Source organism: Heloderma suspectum, chromosome 2 (assembly GCF_057233095.1).
Source record: "Heloderma suspectum isolate Gila_16-S chromosome 2, 16-S_ref, whole genome shotgun sequence".
NCBI lineage: Eukaryota > Metazoa > Chordata > Lepidosauria > Squamata > Helodermatidae > Heloderma > Heloderma suspectum.
In genome coordinates this window covers 176,635,236-176,655,882 of record NC_139459.1, presented here as the reverse complement: position 1 = coordinate 176,655,882, position 20,647 = coordinate 176,635,236, and the positions used below count along the sequence as shown (strand labels likewise).

The 20,647-nt window shown below is 49.2% G+C and overlaps 1 protein-coding gene across 2 annotated transcripts in view; it reads left to right on the top strand.

Moving 5' to 3' along the window:
* Positions 1–20,647, top strand: part of LOC146353409 (lysozyme C-like) — a 30,895-nt gene that overhangs the window by 764 nt on the left and 9,484 nt on the right. The window lies entirely within an intron of this gene.

Below are 20,647 nucleotides of genomic sequence, written 5' to 3'. Positions count from 1 at the left end.
CAACTGGAGGAAGCTGAAAAAATATTGTGTCCAAAGTAAATAATAAAGTGATTGTTAATAACCATAGAGGACAGCTAAAGAAAGAGATTTGTTTAAAGTCTTAAAGACTGTGGCAAAATTAAAAGAACAAAGACAGCAATGTCTGGGTCTGTGTGAGCTTATCTCTGCCAGTCTGCTGAAAGCAGAGCTAAAAGGGGGGTTGCCTGGCCCCGCTAGAAGATGTCTGTAAGGACCTAATAGAAACAGTAAGATTTGCAAAAGAATTGCTCAAGTTAAAGCATCACAGCTAGAAAGCTGAGCAGTCCTTGCTCTTATCTGTCGAAGAATCTAAAAGAGGTGTAAGGTTACACTTTCCCCTTTTGAACTAATGAAAAGACAAGAGAGCCTTTACCAAAAGCTAAGCTTTTTTTGTTTAGATCCATTATTGTTTAAACTTTTAAGAGGCACTCTGCACATAGATTAAAACTTTAGACTGTTAAGGACTTGCCATAAACAGTACTGTAAGGCTTGTCATAGCCTTAAACTCCCGTTGTTGTAGATTGTGTGTTTGTGATCAGATCAGTGCACAGTTTAATTTGTAACTTCAACACTCAGATAAAAAGCTGTATTTCCAAGGCTTTGATTTCGTTTACCCTAATGAAGCATACAGATGCAAATTTCTAGAGAGTCACAGACTACAAATGAAACAGCCTTCAAAAAGTTCAAAGAGAAACTACAAAAGTTAGTTTCCATTTAAAAAAAGGGAGGGGCAGTAAATTCTCTTAAGAAGTGAAAAAGAAAAATCCCCCCCTTCTCCTGTGGCACCTCTAAGCCCAGCTGTGCTTCTAAAGCCTGAGAAAGTTCCTGCCCCACGTATTCCAGCTCTTTCTCAAAATCTAAACTGTCTAGACACTCTATATGCTCAGAGGCAAGCCTAACACTCTGTCAAAATTCATGAAGTGTAAAGTTGCCGATGCAAAAATGGTGGCTTAAAACTTTTTGCATATATAAAATTGCCCTTCCCTTGATCTTGATGGGCCCTAACTATGCAGCCGGAAGAACAGTATGATTGCTAGATCTGCTCCACTACGCCCTACGATAAAAAAAATATTTTTCAGTCATGCTGTTAGATTTCAATAGTGTGAAGCAGAAAAGGCAAGAAAAAAAAGGTCAAACAGAATGCAGCTTTGATTAAAAATGGCAGTCACAGGGAAACTCGGAAAAAGCCGCGTTTAAAAGAGATGAATGTGCTTGCTATAAAGAGGGGGGTGTTAATAAAAGTGGGGCCCATCTTACAAAAGGCAGATAGCCCAAAGAGTGGAGGAGAGAAGGGGGGCTCCACCTATAATTTGCGAAAAGATCCACAACCACCAACCAAACTGACGCTCCCCATAAGAGAGGTCCCAGATCCCACTGCTCAGCATCCCCAAGGGACTATGTTCATATATGTCCCTTTTACGACATCTGATTTGTACAAGTGGAAACAGTTCAACCCCCCTTTTGATGAGGAACCTGGGCTGCTCTTATCCTTAATGGAGAATGTGAAGCTTACTCACAACCCCACCTGGGACGACACTCAAATGTTATTGAATACTTGTTTTCTCAGTCAGACGCCTACTATTCTTGCCGGCGCGCGCCCCAAGCTTAGGGAGGAGCTCCCCTTGCGACCGAAGATGAGATAGCAGTGGTGTTGCCTTTAGCACGGCCTAATTGGGGAGTGGCCACCGCTGCACAAAGGCAGAGGCATGCCAAGTACTTTCGGCTCATTTTAGCAGGCATAAGACAAGCCGCGCAGAAGGCCCCCAATTTACAAAAGGTTTTAACATTAAAACAAGATAAGAACAAGTCGCCTGCAGCTTTCCTTCAGAGATTGAGGGAAGCCTTTGGGAAATATACAGACATTGATCTGAGTGATCCCAATAATTTAAGAATTCTCACGACTCAGTTCGTGAGTAATAGTTGCCAAGATATTAAAAAGAAATTGCAAAAAGTCAAAAGAGGGTTGGCAGCGGACCTGAGAGTGTTAGTGAAAGTGGCCCAAAAGGTGTATGAGAAACATAAAGAAAAAAAAGAAAAGAAAGTGCGTAGAAAATGGCAGGCAAAGCTTATGGCAGCTGTGTTTAAAGGGGAAAAAAAAGAAAAGAGAAGGGAAGGGAAGGGAAGGGAAGGGAAGGGAAGGGAAGGGAAAAAAGGAAAAGAGGAAAAAGAAAGAGAAGGAAGCCTCCCCTTGGGAAGGATCAGTGTGCCTTCTGCAAGAAAACTGGGCATTAGAAACATAAATATGAAGCGTTAAAACAAAAAGAGAGAGATGACGCTGAGGGAGGAGCTCAGAGAGTCCTCCATGTTAGGGAAGGCTAAGACAGACCGGGGCCCGGCCCCCTCCTGGCCATAACAGAGGCTAGAAGGGACCCTATGGTCAGAATAAAGGTTGGGGACCGTCTTTACGATGCCCTCATAGACACGGGGGCTGCCCTGTCCATCCTCCCTCTTGCTTAGCCAACAGCGGGAACAGGAGTGACTACCACCATAATGGGCGTTGAAGAGAAAGCTGCCCGGGTGCCCTTGTCCCGACCACTCCTCACAAAGGTTGGAAACACCCATTTAGAGCATGTGTTTATCTGTACCCCGTCTTGTCCGGTGGCATTATTAGGGAGGGACCTATTGGCCAAACTCCAACTCAAGATTGCATTTACCCCAGATGGGAAAATAGAGGTGTGGCTCCCCAAATAGCAGAGTAGCAATTATCAGATGGCACTATTGAACGCCATACCAGAACCCCATGCAGAGAAGGGGGAAAAATGAAAACAGATTAAAAAAAAACAAAACGAGTTAATCCCCTGGTTTGGGCTAAAAAAGGAGGGGCAGCCCGCGCCAAGACAGCCGCACCCTACAGAATACCTCTTCAACCAAGAGCCAGGCCAGTTCATGTGAAGCAGTACCCCCTATCGCCACAAGGAAAAATTAGACTGCAGCCAGTAATATCAAGACTGCAAGAAGACGGACGCCTAATCGAGGTAATGTCCCCCTACAACATCCCCATCATCGCGGTATCCAAAGGGGAAGGAAAACGGTACCAACTTGTGCAAGACCTCCACCTCCTCAACCAGCAAATAGAAGCCCCCTACCCCGTGGTGCCAAACCCACACACTCTCTTGACAAAAATTCCAGAAAGCCATGAATGGTTTACTGTCATAGACCTGAAGGATGCTTTCTCCAGTATCCCACTGCATCCAGACTCGAGGCCGTTATTTGCCTTGCAATAGGAGGACCCAAGAGGCGGGGCCAAGGTTCAACTAACATGGACAGTGATTCCCCAGAGACTTAACTTATCGCCTGTCGTCTTTAGCCAACAGCTTCAAAAGAATTTAGGGCCATGGATCCATCAACACCCTTAGATAAATTTCTTGCAGTATTGTGATGACCTCTAATTTTGTCTCATACCAAGGATGAATGTCTAGAAGGGTTGATCTCCCTTCTAAATCATCTGGCCGAAGGAGGCTACAAAGTGTCCAGAGAAAAAGTGCAGCTAGTTCAACAAGTCATGAAGTTTCTTAAATATCAACTAATGAAAGGAACACAAAGCTTGGGCCAAGACAGGGTTGAAGTTATCTGCATTTGCCCTGCTCCCTCCGCTCCTCGCGAGCTACGGGCCTACCTAAGACTGACTGTGTTCTGTCGATTATAGATTGCAAACTATAGAGAAATAGCGCAACCATTATATAAGGCGCTGCAAAAGACAAACTAAAGGAGTAGAAATGGACCAAAGAGATAAATAAATCTTTCCTCAGTCTCAAAGCTGCCCTTGTGAATCCACCTGCCCTGGCTATACCGAACCCCAACCGGCCCTTTAGGCTCTATGTACACGAAAACAAGGGGATAGCTTCGGGGGTTCTCTGCCAGAAGAAAAGGCCAGCCGGTAGGCCTGTAGGATATTACTCCAAAGTCTTAGACGTTGTGGCAAGAGGTTGGCCGAGGACCCACTGAAATTTGGGTCCCCCACGGTGTGCCACAGATCCTAAAATCCAGAGGAGAAAATAAATTCCTCAACCCTGCCAGGCACTCCAGATATGAGATAAGCCTACTCCTAAATAAGAGCCTCACCTTTAAAGCATGTTCCAGCTTTAACATCGCCGCCCTACTGCCAATACTCCAGGGCCCAAATAAGCCCAGACCACCCAACCATGATTGCCTTGAGATATTGAATTTAAATACAAAAGGCCGACCTAATCTAGAAGATGAGCCAATGAAGGGGCTCAAGACTTGTTTGCTGACAGGTCCAGTTTCATGCTAGACAGAAAGCAGTATACAGGAGCAGCAGTCATCACTCAAGACAAGAGCATACATGAAGAACGGCTACCGCCACATTTCTCCGCCCAGTCCGCCGAATTGGTGGCCCTAACAAGAGCGCTCCAGGCCAGAAAAGGGAAGCAAGTTAATATCTACAATGATAGCAAAAATGCTTTTGCCATCGTACACGCCCATGGGCAATTATAGAAAGAAAGAGGCTTCCTCACGGCTAATAGATCCCCGGTGGCCAACGGGAGCCTAATAGTGGATCTCCTCAATGCCCTTCAATTGCCCCTACAAGTGGCCGTCATCCACGTCTGAGCTCACAGAAAAGAGAAGGAGGACAGATAAAGAAAAAGAAATAAAAAAGCAAATGAGGCGGCAAAGAGGGCAGCCCAAGAGAGAGTTCAAGGGGTGTTCCTAGTCCTACCAGAGCAGGAGGACTCACCCACATATTCCTCCTCTGAGTTGCAGATGGCGCAAGAACACAGAGTATATCCTCGGGCTGATAGGTGGATCCAGATGACAGATAAAAAGTTACTTCTGCCACAGACCTTGCAGAAGGCCGTCTTAGAACAGGTGCATCACTTCCTCAGACACCCAGGGGCCTCAGCTATGATTGAATACTGTAAAAGACTGTTTGTGTCCCCAGGTTTGACAGTCTGCGCCCATCGGCTAGCATCAACTTGTGAGATCTGCCAGAAAGCTAACCCTGCAAGATCACCTCCTCCACCCAAAAGGGGGAGGCCTTGGGCATATTATCCCTTCCAGAGGGCCCAGATTGATTTTGCTGAAATGCCACCTTGCAGGGGTTACAGATACCTGCTTGTCATTGTGTGTCAAATGACAGGATAGATAGAGGCATTCCCATATAAAAATTGCCAAGCAAAAACTGTAGTCCCCCAACTATTGCAAGAGGTAATACCACGGTTTTCTTTGCCCAAAACTATTGAGTCAGACCAGGGTTCGCACTTTACTTCCACCGTTACCCAAGGGTTGGCCCATGCTTTGGAGATAGATTAGCATCTCCATTGCCCCTGGAGACCCCAGGTGAGTGGCCAAGTTGAAAGGGCCAATCGTAGCCTCAAGGAAACTTTAACTAAACTCCAGAGAGGGGTTAGGCTCACGTGGGTTGAGGCCTTGCCCATCGCTCTGACAAAAGTTCGAAGGATGCCCAAAAAAGAGATAAAACTTTCTCCCTTTAAATTAATGTTTAGATTTCCCTCCCGGGTACATTGCAGAAGAAGAGAAGAGGTTAAATAAGAATTGGGGGATCAGATGTTGAGGGGGCAATTAACTACTCTGCAGTCTGTTCTCTAACAGCTATGAGCTTACTATGTGCCATTCCAGAAGCTACCATTCGATGCACCAATCCACTGATTCCAATCAGGGGATGAGGTGCTGCTGAAAAAGTAGAATAAAGAAACTCTAAAGGAGGGGTGGGAAGGGCCTTATTTAGTGAGACCTACTAGTCACTCATGCATAAAACGTGTAAAATCAAGTAAGTGGACCCACTGCAGTCGAATAAAACCTTTCCGGAGGCCCCTGTCTCCTCCTGTCACCCAGAAAGAAAAGGAGGACACGGGCAAGAACAACAGCCCTCTGCTCCCTGGCACTCACCCGGAAGCTGCCAGAGACACAGGCGACGAGATCAACCAGGAGCCACAATCGCCTGTTATTTACAAATTCCAACACTTGGGAAAAGCTAAGGTTCGACTCAGCCGAGCCTGAGATTCAAGGGGATTGCCTATTGACAATCAAGGTATTCATGTAATAGAGGCAAAAAATCCCGTATGCTGACAAGTGATCAGAAAAATAGAGTGGTTCTGGGTCCTAGCACTGCTTACTAATGGGGTAATAGAATCAAAGCAATCTTGTTGCCAAGAAGGGGGAAAAATAGTCTTCAAAACCTCTCTAGGGGCAGAATACTACAAATCCATGAAGTCTATCACTTGCTTAAAAAGAAAAGTTTTTGAGATACAATTAACCAAACCCTACATCTATTACACTGGTAGTCAAAGAAACCAATTATCACTAGGGGCCAAAGTTTGCCTCCCTAAGGGGGGTCAGTGGAGATTAAATAAATGGAGCCCGTCGCGGGTCCATCAGACCATTAAGCAAGCTGTGAGACATGAATAAAGACTTAAAGGGGGGAGTGTTAGATAAAAAGGGGAGGTCATAAGTAGCTAGTGTAGCTAGTGACTCAGACACGTAGGCATGACACGTGACAGATGAGTCAGCTTAAACAGAGCAGGCAAAAAGACAAAGAACAATAGGTCAGTTTATTCTGAGAGCAGGCGAAAAGACAAAGAACAATGGGTCAGTTTATACTGAGAGTATGCGCAGAAACAAGAACTGATGGAGAAGTATTGAGCTGTTAGGAGGGGGTCTAAAAAGATTGGGCGTGCCATGTTCTGGGTCCAGACTGCTCTGCACCCGTTTTGCAAAACGATCAATAAAACTTTGTTGGCTCCACTGTCGCCTGCCTGGCCTCTCATTTGACCAGAAGCAAGAACTTTTTCTAACACAGCTAAGTGCTCTGTTTCATGCGCCTTTCATGGGGTGGGGGCGGCAGGCACTTCGTCCCGTGCGCCTTTCATGGGTTGGGGAGGCGAGGGCTTCGTTCCGTGACGATTTTCTGGGGGGCGAATGCACTGGCATTCGGCCTCACCGAGATCCGTCGCGGAATTCTCTGACATCCCTAACGTAGCCTATCACAGCTGCAAGGGTGCAAATGGCAGCCACAGCAGCCCGGCCACAGCTGGCCGGGAGCCCAGCTGCCGCCGCTGCTGCCGTCGTCACCGCTACTGGAGCCGCCGCTGCATCCACCCCAGGTAAGTTCCGCCACGGGGGGATTTTGCGGGGGGCAGGAGGCCGTTCCGCCACGGATTCCAGAGGCCTGGATTCTAATGAATCTGGCCTCACTGGAATTCATGGCGGAATTCTCTGACATTTCTCGAGGGAGGGAGGGAGGGAGGGAGGGAGGGAGGGAGGGAGGGAGAGGGAGGAGTAAAGTGGCACAATAGCAAAGCAACAGAGGCGCTGGGTCCACTAGGGATGCAGTCTGTCTTATGGTAAAATATATACGAAAGATAGAAAGACTAACAACAAAGTACTTTGTCCCAAGGACTTGAAAGTTCCTTGGGACAAAAAAATAGAGGTATAAGGAACTTTCATCTCCAGGCATTCTAAACTGCCACTCCTGGTATCCATTTAACAGCACAGCTACTGACTAGGGTGGGAGCTGAAATGTTTAGCTCAAAGTATATACTTTAAAATACCCTGTTGTTAGTCTCTCTATCTTCTCATGCATATATGCACACGCACGTGCACACACACACACACAGAAACATTGGTCTCATTCTGACAACTAAGGTAGCATGGAGGAAGCATTGCAAAGGAAGAGTTCTCTCAGAATGGACCCATGGCTATAGGCTCTGAATCCCATGGTCTGGAAGAAGATTTATCTTGATTCTCCTCTGATGATCATAATACCTATCCTTGTAGAAGCAGCATTCAGCTAGTTCTTTTTATGCAAATATTTGCATTTTGCACCCCACATGATGGACAGAATGGCCTTCTTTGTATATGAATGAGGGGGTGGGAATATACACGTGTCTGGATGGGAAAGTAGGCTATGATCTTTGTTGAGATTATGAGTCACTTTTCTTGAAAATCTTCAATTAATAATAAAAATCTCATTTTCTGTGTTGATGGGTGAATAGAAGGGGAGTGAAGTAAGAGAGACAGTGCTGTGTAGTGGTTAAAGTGTTGGACTTGGAGTCAGGAGATCCGGGTTCTTGTTGCCACTCATCCAGGAAGCCTAGGGGGTGACTTTGGGCCTGTCACTGACTCTCAGCCTAACTTACCTCACAGGGTTGTTGTGAGGATAAAATGGAGTGGAGGAGGACCAGGTAAGCCACCTTGGGTTCCTTGCAAAAGGGGGGAAATAAATGTAATAAGAAATAAATAAAAGAAATAAGACAAGAGGAGGAGCATATTGGAGTGTGACAAGTTTGTGTGACATTTTGATGATAAAGTTGCTCAAATCCATCATAACTTGGACACCACAGTTAATTAGGAGTGCACGAAAGCCACTTACCTGGTCTCGCAGCTTGCTTCGTGGTGGTGGGGAGGCGCTTCACTGCTCCCCCTGAAGTTCAGGCTGGGGGGGAGGCTTCCCGCCTCGCCCGGCCGAAATTCAGGCCGGGGGGGAGGCACCTCGCCTCGCCCGGCCGCGAAATAAAAAGTTAAAAAAAAAAAAACCCGTGATAGGCTACGTGATGATTAACGTAGCCTATCACAGCTAGATCTGCAAAGTCAGCCGTGATAGGCTATGTTAATCGTCACGTAGCCTATCACGGGTGACTTAAAAAAAAAAAAAAAGCGCGTACGCAAATGGCGGCCCCCATAGGGAGCCGCCATTCGCGTTCCTTATTTGGTCGCTGTAGTCTACGTAAATCTTTACGTAGACTACGACGAAAATAAGGTCAACGCAAATAGCATTGCCCTTATTTTTGCCGTAGTCTACATAATCTTTACGTAGACTACAGCGACCAAATACGGAACGCGAATGGCGGCTCCCTATGGGGGACGCCATTAGCCGTATGCGCTTTTTTTTTTTTTTTAAGTCACCCGTGATAGGCTACGTGACGATTTACGTAGCCTATCATGGCTGACTTTGCAAATCTAGCCATGATAGGCTACGTTAATCGGCACGTAGGCTATCACGGGGGCGTTTTGTTTTTTTTTTACTTTTATTGGAATGGCGGCGGCGGCAGCCGGTCAAAAGACCGGCTGCCGCCTCTGCCCCTGTCGAAGACCTGATGAACCGCCGCCGGGACCCACCGCCGGGAGGGACATTCGGGAAAGGTAAGTCCCATCCCGGGGGGGGGCGGGGGGCGGGGTGGTGCGGAGAATTTCTCACCAAAACTACTTCGGGTGGCCGAACACGTTGGCACTTGGCCCCCCGAAGTTTCGGGGAGAAATTCTCCCCCATCCTTACAGTTAATGCAGTTCCATTCGTAGAGGTGTCCAGTGCACCATCTGCTTCAATTTTATTGGAAGGCTTTCCATCTTTGAAGTGAGCCTATCCCAAGGAGTGCCTCCAGCAATACCTCAACAAGATCAGCCTCAGATGGCAGCCAGGACAGCTAGGCTGGTGAGGACGAGGGAGAGGGCCTTCTCTGTGGTGGTCCCCACTCTGTGGAACTCCCTCCGTAGGGAACTCCGCCATGCCCCCTCTTTAATGAGCTTCTGCCATGCACTGAAAACGTGGTTGTTCAGGCAGGCATTTGGGGTGGGTTAGGGTATTTTTAGAACATGATGTTTAATGTTTATTTTACTGTTTTTGATTGTTGTATTTTTGTACATCGCCCAGAGTGGCCGGATGACCAGCAGATGGGCGAGTAAGAAAATGAATGAATGAATAAATGAATGAACGAACAAGGTGCTTGGCCATGTCCCCAACCACATGTATGCTTGACCCTTGCCCTTCATGGGTTATTATATCTAACAGGAAGAGCGTGTCCTGTTGGGTCCAGGAAGTTGTTAATTCCTCCTTGAGAAAAGGAGTGATACCGGCCTCTTTAAAGGAAGCGGTAAATAGGCCACTCCTGAAAAAGGGGGTGCAAAGGCTGCTAAGTATCCAAAGAAGACCCCAAAAGGAGAGAAATGTTTCAGAATGCAAAGATTTTATTTGTGGAAACCCCAGCGCATTTTGGCCTCTTTTTTACTTTTAAAGCTTTCTTAAGGCCTAAGTAAAAAAGAAGGCCCTAAAAGTTAAAAAAAAGAGAGAGAGAGGCCGTAATGCATTGAGCTTTTCACAAATAAAATCTTTGCATCCTGACATGATGTTTCTCTCCTTTGGGGGCATTCCTGAAAAAGCTTAACCTGGACCTGGATGGCATTAACAACTATAATCCAGTAGCCACCATTCCCTTCCTGGGCAAAGTGCTTGAGCGGGTGGTTGCTGGTCAACTCCAGGCACTGGAATTGAGTGGAACCGACTGTCTAGATCCATTTGAATTGAGCTTCAGGGCTGGTTTTGGAATGGCAACTACCTTGGTTGCCCTGTGGGATGACCTTTGCCAAGCGAGGGACAGGGTGAGTGCGACCCTGTTGGTTCTCTTGGAGCTCTCAGTGGCTTTCAGTACCATCGACCATGGCATCCTTCTGGATAGGCTGTCAGGGCTGGGAGTTAGGGGCACCGTGCTGCAGTGGTTCTGCTCCTACCCGGCTGGATGGCTGATTCCAGAAGGTGGTGCTGGGGGATTATTGCTCTGTGCCTTGGCAGTTATGCCATGGGGTTCCAGAGGGCTCTATTCTATCCCCCATGTGGTTTTACATCTACATGAAACCACTGGGGGGAGGTTATCCAGAGGTGTGGACTGGGGTGTTGCCAATGTGTGGATGACACCAAGCACATCAAATCCAGGTGGGGAGTGGCTGTTCTGAATCAGTACCTGGGCGCTGTAATGGACTGGATGAGAGTCAATAAACTGAGACTCAATCCAGATGAGATGGAAGTACTCTTGGAGGCTGGTTCATCTGCCAACTGAGTGATGTTTAGCCTGTTCTGGAGGGGCTTGCTCTCCCCTAAAGGAACAGGTTTGTAGGTTTTTTTTGGGGGGGGGCTGTTGAATGTGGCATTGCCACTAGAGGCACAAGTGGACTCATTAGCATAGAGCACCTTTTATCAGTTTAGGCTGATATACCAACTCCATCCTTATCTGTATAGAGTCAGCATAGCCGCAATTATCCACGCTCTGGCAACCTCTCATCTGGATTACTCTGTTATATGTGAAGCTGCCTTTGAAAACTTCAGCTGGTCCAAAACAGGCCAGCAAGATTGGTAATGGGGAATAGGGATGGCGGAGAATTCCGCCACAGATCTCGGTGAGGCCAAATGCCAGTGCATTCGGTCCTCTGAAATCCGTGGCAGAATGAAGCCCCCCCGCCCCCCCGCCCCCCCGCCCCACGAAATGGGCCCAGAACGGAGCCCCCAACCCACTACATGCATGCGAAATGGAGCACTTACCTGCTGCCGTCCACGCCGACTAGCAAATGGCAGCCGCCTCCGTGGCCACCATTCGCTTCCTCTTCATAGACGTGATAGGCTACGTAAATACATACATAGCCTATCACGGCTAATGCAGGGATGCCTTTTGCGTCCCTGCGGAGGCCATGATAGGCTACGTAAGTATTTATGTAGCCTATCATGTCAAGGTAAAAAAAAAACCACGTATGCAAATGGCGGTGGCTACGGCGCCGCCATTTGCATTCCCTTTTTTTTGCTGTTTTAGCTTACGTAAATATTTACATAAGCTATTATGGTGAAAAAAAAGGGGAACGCAAATAGCTATCTGCTGCAACAGATCCGACAGCGGCCACATTCTCACCAAGCTGTCTCCTGCAATAGCCCCCAGGCCTATTGCGGGTCCAGGGGTTCAACACCGCTGGTTGTTCTGGGAGTATAGCTCCAAGGGCTTCTGCTCCTGGAACGCGTGCCGTTTCCACCATGAGTGCTCCCTTTGCGGCGGTCAGCACTCTTGCACCTCTTGCCCAAGAGCCAGGGGATGGTGGGGTCCCCCAAGGGAAGGCCAAGGTGGTAGGAAGCCCTGTGATGGGCAACAGCCCCCTCCAAAAGGCCCTCAGCCCAGTTAAGGTTGGGCTGCTCCTTCAGCTTTTAGGATGCTACCCTAACAGGGAGGGCGTGATCTACTTGGAACTAGGGATGTCAGAGAATTCCGCCACAGATCTCGGTTAGGCCAAATGCCAGGGCATTCAGCCCCCCGAAATCCGTGGCAGAACGAAGCCCCCCCCAACCCACGAAAGGTGCGCAAAACGGAGCACTTATCCTACATATTTACGTAGGATAAAACAGCGGGAGGGAAAGGAACGCCAATAGCGCCCATTACACTATTTGCAGTTTCCTTTTTTTCTCCGTAATTGCCTACGTAAATATTTATGTAGGATAAAATGGCGAAAGATAGGGAACGCAAATGGCGGCTGCCTTAGCCACCACCATTTGCGTACACGGATTTGTTTTGTTTTTTTGGCTTGCCATGATAGGCTATGTAAATACTTACGTAGCCTATCACGGCAGCCTGGAAGGATGCAAATGGCGGCCACTACGGCAGCCGCCATTTGTGTCCGCAGCAGCCCGTCCGTGGCCGGAAGTCCAGCTCCACGATGGAGCAGAGCCAGCCAGGCAGGATTCCAGGGGGGAAGACTGGATCGCCTCCCCCCCCGTTGAGGATTCCGGGGGGAGGGACGGAGCGCCTCCCCCCACCCACCGCAAATCAATTCCGCGAAAAGGTAAGTGACTTTCATACATCCCTACTTGGAATGCAGCTTCACGCTAGGTTTTAGGATCCCTTTTCTAGGTCAGCACAGGCCATATTTCACTTGCAATCAAAAATCCATCCTTGCCATGCATCGCTTGGTTTGCGAGAAAATCGACAAGGAAGTGCTAGCGGGATGGGTTATAGGCCCCTTTTCTACGTCCCCAATATCCAGCCTTAGGATTTCCCCTCTGGGAATAATGCCCAAGAAATCCTCTGGGGAGTTTAGGTTAATTCATAACCTTTCTTCCCCAAAGGCCAGTCCATTAATGATGAGATTCCTGATCATACGTGCTCAGTGTGATATACCTCTTTCGATGAGGTGGTTATCTAGGGATGGCAGAGAATTTCTCCCCGAAACTTCAGGGGGCTGAGCGCCAACGTGTTCGGCCCCCCGAACAAGTTTCAGGGAGAAATTCTCCGCACCCCCCTGCCCCCCGCACCCCCCTCTGGGACGGTACTTACCTTTGCCGAATGTCCCTCCCGGCGGCGGGTCCAGCTGACGGTTCGGCGGGTCTTCGTGTGGGGCGGGAGCGGCAGCCGGTCTTTCGACCGGCTGCCACCGCCGCCATTCCAAGAAAAGAAAAAAAAACAAAAACACCCCCGTGATAGGCTACGTGACAATTAATGTAGCCTATCACAGCTAGATTTGCAAAGTCAGCCGTGATAGGCTACGTAAATCGTCACGTAGCCTATCACGGGTGACTTAAAAAAAAAAAAAAAAGGGCGTACGGATAATGGCGGCTCCCATAGTGAGCCGCCATTAGTGTACGCGTTTTTTTTTTTTAAGTCATCCGTGATAGGCTACGTGACAATTAACGTAGCCTATCATGGCTGACTTTGCAGATCTAGCCATGATAGGCTACGTTAATCGTCACGTAGCCCATCACGGGGGCGTTTGTTTTTTTTAAAAAAAACTTTGGAGTTCGTGGCCAGGCGAGGTGAGGCGCCTCCTCCCCGGCCTGAATTTCGGCCGGGCGAGGCAGGAAGCCTCCCCCCCTGGCCTGAACTTCGCAGGGGGAGCAGCGAAGCTCCTCCCCCCCCACCGCGAACAAGCTTCGAGGACAGGTAAGTCACTTTTCTCTACCGCTATGGTTATCATGATCTGGGATCTCGGCCATGGGGCACTGATGGGCAAGTGCATAGGGATGTACGAATCCCTTACCTGGCTCCGCACCAGGGCATCCACGGTGGGGGGGAGGCGCTCCGCCCCTCCCCTTGGAATCCTCTCCGGCCAGCTCCGCTCCGCGGCGGCTCTGCGGAGCCACCAGCTGGGGCCGGCCACAGCTGGAGTTGCAGCCACAGCTGGGCTGCTGCGGCCGTAAATGGCGGCCATAATAGCAGCCGTCATTTGAGTCCTTGCAAGCAGCTGTAATAGGCTACATAAGTATTTACATAGCCTATCACGGCAAAGAGCAGGGACGCAAATGGCGGACGCTATGCCATTTGCGCCCCTGCTCTTTGCCGTGATAGGCTACGTAAGTATTTACATAGCCTATCACGGTAAAGGCAGCCATGCAAATGGAGTAGCGGCCGCCATTTGCGTCCCTGCTCGTTGCCGTGATAGGCTACGTAAATACTTACATAGCCTATCATGGCTGCAAGAACACAAATGGCGACCGCAGCAGCCTGGCTGTGGCTGGCCAGGAGACCAGCCGGAGCCGCCACCGCTGCCGCATCCGTCCCAGGTAAGTTCCATCCCGGGGGGATTCCACGGGGGTGGGAGGCCGTTCCGCCATGGAATCCGTGGTGGAATTCTCTGACATCCCTACAAGTGTGATATAAAGTCTGCCTTTCACGTTTTGCCTATCAACCCAGCAGACTTCGATTTATTGGGATTTTGTTTTCAGGATAGGTTTTATTTCGATCGCACCCTCCCAATGGGATGCTCCATCTCTTGCGCCATGTTCGAGAGGTTCAGCACCTTTCTGGACTGGGCCATGAGCGATTGGTCGGGCTTACAGAACATGGTCCATTATTTAGATGACTTCCTGTTCACCAGGCCTAAAGACGGTAGTCAATGTTCTGACTTGATGCAAGCATTCATATCCCTTTCCTTTGACCTCGGTGTCCCTTTAGCTCACGAGAAGGCAGAGGGCCCGTCCGTTACTTTAACTGTCTTAGGGATCGAGTTGGATACCCTTAAGCAATGTTCACGCCTCACTCAAGATAAACTTCTTGTCCTTCGGGCAAAGCTCCAGGCCATTTTACATCTTCGTAAAGTCTCCCTCAAGGCCCTGCAAGAAGTGATAGGGCATTTAAATTTTGCATGTAGGGTAGTGCCCCCTGGCTGGGCTATGTTGGGCTATGCAGGGCCTACGGCTGCTGCACCATTGAACCAGGGTCACTTCCACCATGCGCATGGATCTGCGGGTATGGCTTCAATTTCTGCAGGATTTTAATGGTGTCTCCTTCTGGAGTCGCGAGCTGCTCCTCAAAGCCGACCTGCAGATTCATTTGGATGCTGCCGGTGCCCTGGGTTTCAGACTAATATGGCAGGATCAGAAGTGCCTCGGGCAGTGGCCGGAGAGTTGGGCTGCCTCCGGAATTTGTCAGGACCTTACTTTTCTGGAGTTCTTCCCTATTGACATAGCTGTGCACATTTGGGCCGACCTAATGGCCAATTCAGTAGCCCTCTTTTGGTGTGACAACATGGCCACTGTGCACGTTATTAATTCACTGTCCTCCAGAGTTGAAGGTCAGAGCATTTACGCTCCAGTGTCTGTCTCAAAACATCTGGTTCCGCGCCCGCCATGTGCCGGGTTTGGGAAACCCAATTGCCGATGCTTTGTCGTGAAACCAGATCAACAGTTTCCAGGCATTAGCCCCATGGGCACATCCATTACCAGACCCCATGCCTGCAGGACTATGGGAGATGGGCATTCTGAAGCTGAGCATGCTATCCTGAATTTTATAGCTCCCAGCACTAGAGCTGCCTACAACAGAGCAGGTAGGGAGTTCCGTGCCTGTAGGAGTGAACTTCAGTTACAGGATTCATGGCCCTTACCTGTAGATCACTTGCTGCTATTTTGTGTACACCTGAGGAACAAGGGGCTATCTGTCAGGACCATAAGTGGCAAGCTTGCTGCTTTAGCCTTCTGGGCCAAAATGAAGCCAGTTGATGACTCCACGTCAGATTTCAGGGTTAGGCAAGCAGTGCAGGGTTGGGCACGGATGTTACCTGCTATTGCAGATCCTAGGCACCCTCTTTCTCCGGATATCCTTCTTGGGCTCCGGAGATCATGGCCCTCCATTTGCACTTCCCAGTATGAGGCTTCCCTGTTCCATTCAGCAGCGTTAATGGCCTTCTTCGGGGCCCTTAGGATTTCAGAGTTGGTTTGGGCTTCCAAATCTGACTTGTCCGGGAGGGCCTTGAGATACTCTGATGTACAGGTCTGTCCCAATCTAATCCACTTCTGCATTCTGAGATCAAAGACTGATCAGTACAGCAAGGGCATGATTAGGGATGGGGGAGAATTTCTCCCCGAAACTTCGGGGGGCCGAGTGCCAACGCATTCGGTCCTCCGAAGGTTGTTCGGGGAGAAATTCTCCGCCCCCCCCCTAGGGATGGGACTTACCTTTCATGAATGTCCCTCCCGGCGGCAAGTCCCGGCGGTGGTTCGGCAGGTCTTCGTCAGGGGTGGGAGCGGCAGCCGGTCTTTTGACCGGCTGCCGCCGCTGCCATTACAAGAAAAGTAAAATAAAAAAACGCCCCTGTGATAAGCTACGTAACGATTAACGTAGCCTATCATGGCTAGATTTGCAAAGTCAGCTGTGATAGGGTACGTTAATCGTCACGTAGCCTATCACAGGTGACTTTAAAAAAAAAAAAAAGCACGTACGGCTAATGGCGGCCCCCATAGGGAGCTGCCATTCGCGTTCCTTATTTGGTCCCTGTAGTCTACGTAAAGATTGCGTTGCCCTTATTTTCGCCGTAGTCTACGTAAATCTTTATGTAGACTACAGGGACCAAATAAGGAACGCAAATGGCGGCTCCCTATGGGGGCCGCCATTAGCCGTACGTGCTTTTTTTTTTTTTTTTAAGTCACCTGTGATAGGCTATGTGACGATTAACGTAGCCTATCACGGCTGACTTTGCAAATCTAGCCATGATAGGCTACGTTAATCGTTACGTAGCCTATCACGGGGCTTTTTTTTTTTTTTTTACTTTTCTTTTGAAGTTCGCGGCCGGGGAGACAGGGCGCTTCTCCCCGGCCTGAATTTCGGCCGGGTGAGGCGGGAAGCCTCCTCCCCCGGCCTGAACTTCGGGGGGAGCAGCGAAGCGCCTCCCCCCCACCGCGAAGCAAGCTGCGAGACCAGGTAAGTGACTTTCGTACATCCCTAGGCACGATAGTGGCCCTCGGCCAAGCGCAAGTCAATGTGTTATGCCCTGTCAGGGCCTTGCAGGTCTTCCTGGAATGCTGTGGGTCGGGGGAGGGACCCCTGTTTTGTCACGCTGATGGTTCACCGTTGACAAAATTTCAATTCTGGGCAGTCCAAATCAGCTTTATCCACGCTCGGCCTGAATCATTTTTGCTTCGGAACCCACTCGTTTCGCATTGGGGCGGCCTCCACGGCTGCCGCTTTAGGTTTTTCACACAGGCACATCATGGCTGTGGGGAGATGGCGCTCCAGAGCTTTCCAGTCCTACGTTTGTGATTTGCCTGCTTCTTCATGATAGTTTTTCTCTTCGCTTCCCCTAATGTTCTAAAGAATAAGATCATTGGACTCGACGTACGCCGGTACGGGTGCTCATATGTGGGCACAGTATGGTGTTTTGGGCTGCTTGAAGGGCTTCTGTGTCGGCCTTCAGATCCCAGCTTTAGTTACCCCGACAAGTTTCAATCCAGTGGCTTGGCAGACGGGGCATGCGGTGGGAGTCCCTCCTCCCCACCCCGTTCCACCAAGGTTTGGTCTGTCTTTCTCTGCAGGTCCTGGTGCTGCACCTAGGGGGGAATGACTTGGGCTGCAAGCCAGGCAAAGAGCTGATCGAGCAGGCCTTAATAGATTTGCAGGTGATCCAGCATAATTGGCCGGAGGTGACCATATTGTGGTCCTTGATGCTCCCGTGGATCAATTGGAAGGCTCGGAATAATGCTGCCATTGACCGGTCATGTTGGAAAGTTAACAAAGAAATGGCTTGGGGGCTATGTGAACATGGTGATAGGTTCATCACCCACCAGGAAATTCTGTGGACAAGGAGGGAGCTCTACAGGCAGGATAGTGTCCACCTGTCTAATGCAGGGAATGACATATTTCTGTCTGATCTGCAAAGGGGCCTGCGGGAAGTCCTTCAATGCAGGTGGGGGGAGTTTCACAAGCACTAGGCTTGTGACTCCTGTGGCGGCTAGGATGGGCAAAAGCAGAAAGAGATTAGGGATGATGTGCATGCAGAGGCACCTTATGGTGACAGGTGACACCTAAGGCCCCCCGAATGGGTTGTGCGGCTCGGCAGGGGGATAAGGGTTGCCTGAGAGACCAACCCTCCTCACCAACCCAGGTGTTTGGGCGGCACCGGGAGGGGGTGACAGGGGAAAGTCTACCTCCCCCAGAAGGGGCAATCTGGAAGGGTGGCGAGATCAACACCACCCCTCAGGCTGGGTGTGTTTTCACCCAAGCAGTGCCAGCTAGTTGCTGGCACAGTCAGGTGCCGGTCCTAGGTACCGCTTTGCAGATATTTTCAATAAACGTGACCCAATTTTCAACCCAAATCTTGTTATTTGACTCTTCTTTAACCCATCTCCACTAGCAAATCCGCATTTTCCAGCTGAAAACCAAGGTTAGGCTGCAAAGTGGCAACTGCATCATATGTCATGAAGGACCTCAAATCATAGCAGCCCCAGAATAAAAGGCTTGTGTAGCTGGGGCCCTGGTATGAATATTCAGAGCCTTAACTTGCTTGGGACCAGGTTGCCTGAAGCATTATCTCCTCGCGTATACTATATACTAGACCTTAAGATCATTTTCAGTAGTCCTTCTCCAGGAGCCCCCACCACGTGAAGTGAGGTGGGTGCGTACAAAGAAGAGGGACTTTTTTGTTGTGGCACCAGGTTGAGGAATGAACTCCCCAGAGAGGCTCGCCTGGCACCTACAGTTTGGTCTTTTGATTGCCAGGTGAAGTCCTCTTTATTTTCCCAGGCATTTTAGTCTTTCAGTTTCTGTTCTTTTTACATCTGCTAATGTATTTTAAATCTTTGCACTGCGACTAGGTTTTGTTTTCATTCTGATTTTATACAGTAGCTTTAAACTTTTAAAGTTCTATATTATATTTTATCTTTTTGTATTTTATGGTTTTAATTGTTGTGAACTGGCAAGAGAGCTTCAGCTATTGAGCAGTATAGAAATACGATAGATTAGATAGATAGATAGATAGATAGATAGATAGACAGACAGACAGACAGACAGACAGACAGACAGCTTATGTAATCTGCCCAGAGAATATCCATTACTAGGTAGGTTAAAAATATAATATAATAAATGAATAGCCCAGGAAGGGCAAATTAGGTTGGTTCATTTAAAACTGCAGACCAGATGGAAATTCTCCCCCATCTCTACTGGTCACTGTTGTGGACTGGACAATTTTGGTGGGCTCAATGGATATTTGGTCTGATCCTTGAAATATTGTGATGATCAACGGTTGGTCTTCAATGTGCCATTTCTGGGTGCATGCCCTGGCTGTGGGCTGCTAAGTAGGGGTGCATGAAAGCCACTTATCTGGTCTCGCAGCTTGCTTCGCGGTGGGGGGGAGGTGCTTCGCTGCTCCCCCCAAAGTTCAGGCCGGGGGGGAGTCTTCCCTCCTCGCCCAGCCGAAATTCAGGCCGGGGGGGAGGCTTCCCGCCTCACCCGGCCGAAATTCAGGCCGGGGAGGAGGCGCCCCGCCTCGCCCGGCCGCGAAATAAAAAGTAAAAAAAACGCCCCCGTGATAGGCTACGTGACGATTAACGTAGCCTATCATGGCTAGATCTGCAAAGTCAGCCGTGATAGGCTACGTTAATCATCACGTAGCCTATCACGGGTGACTTTAAAAAAAAAAAAGTGCGTACGCAAATGGTGGCCCCCATAGGGAGGTGGGGGGAAGCCTCCCCCCCGGCCTGAATTTTGGCCAGGGTGAGGTGGGAAGCCTCCCCCCCCCCCGGCCTGAACTTCGCGGGGGGAGCAGCGAAGCACCTCCCCCCCACCGCGAACGTCCTTCGAGGACAGGTAAGGGACTTTCGTCCACCCCTAATCTTAACTTCCATCCAAAACCATTAGTGAGAGGGCCCAGCAAGTCTCCCTTTAAGGAGGGAACAGTTTAGGTGCCACCACTGAACAGGTCCTGCGTCTTACACCTACATACCACACATCAGACGGTGTGGGGTGAATATGGAGCAGAGCTTTGGATTGCTTTATTGATCATTATTTTTAGTTTTATTCATCATTTTTTATTTGCAATCCAGAAACATCCACTGGGCACAGGTGGCTCAACCCTGCCCTAAATGATCTGGACACAGGATGTCTTCTCATTTGAGCAGATAGCAGATTGTAAATCCCATCAGCCCTGGCCAATGTAGCCAATGGTGAGGGATGATGCAAGTTGCAGTTCAACATCTGAAGAGACACAAGTTGCCCACCCCTGATTTAGGGCTTTCAGCATCACAACCTGCACTTCAAATTACATCTGGAAAAACCAGCTGGAGCGCTGGTGAAGTTGACCCCAAACTGGAGTTCTGTTGTGCTTTCAGTATGCCCCAGTTAACAGTTGTAGCTGTATTGTGAATCTCAACTGAAGAATTTTTGAAGGCAGCCCTGCATTGTGCATATTACTGGAGTCTAATCTGGGTGTTACTAAGGCATGAGTGATGAAGTCCAACCCCTTTTCATCCCAGAGAGCCACCACTGCTACCTGGGAAAGCAGGAGACATGCCAGACCCCAGTGCACCTCCCAAGTGCAAACCTGAGCTTTAAGTAGGAAGGCAACCTTATACGGAATAGGTTGCACATCTCCTCCCAGTCCCAACCCAGCAAGATTTCCAAGAAGGTGGCCCAAAAGACCCGTA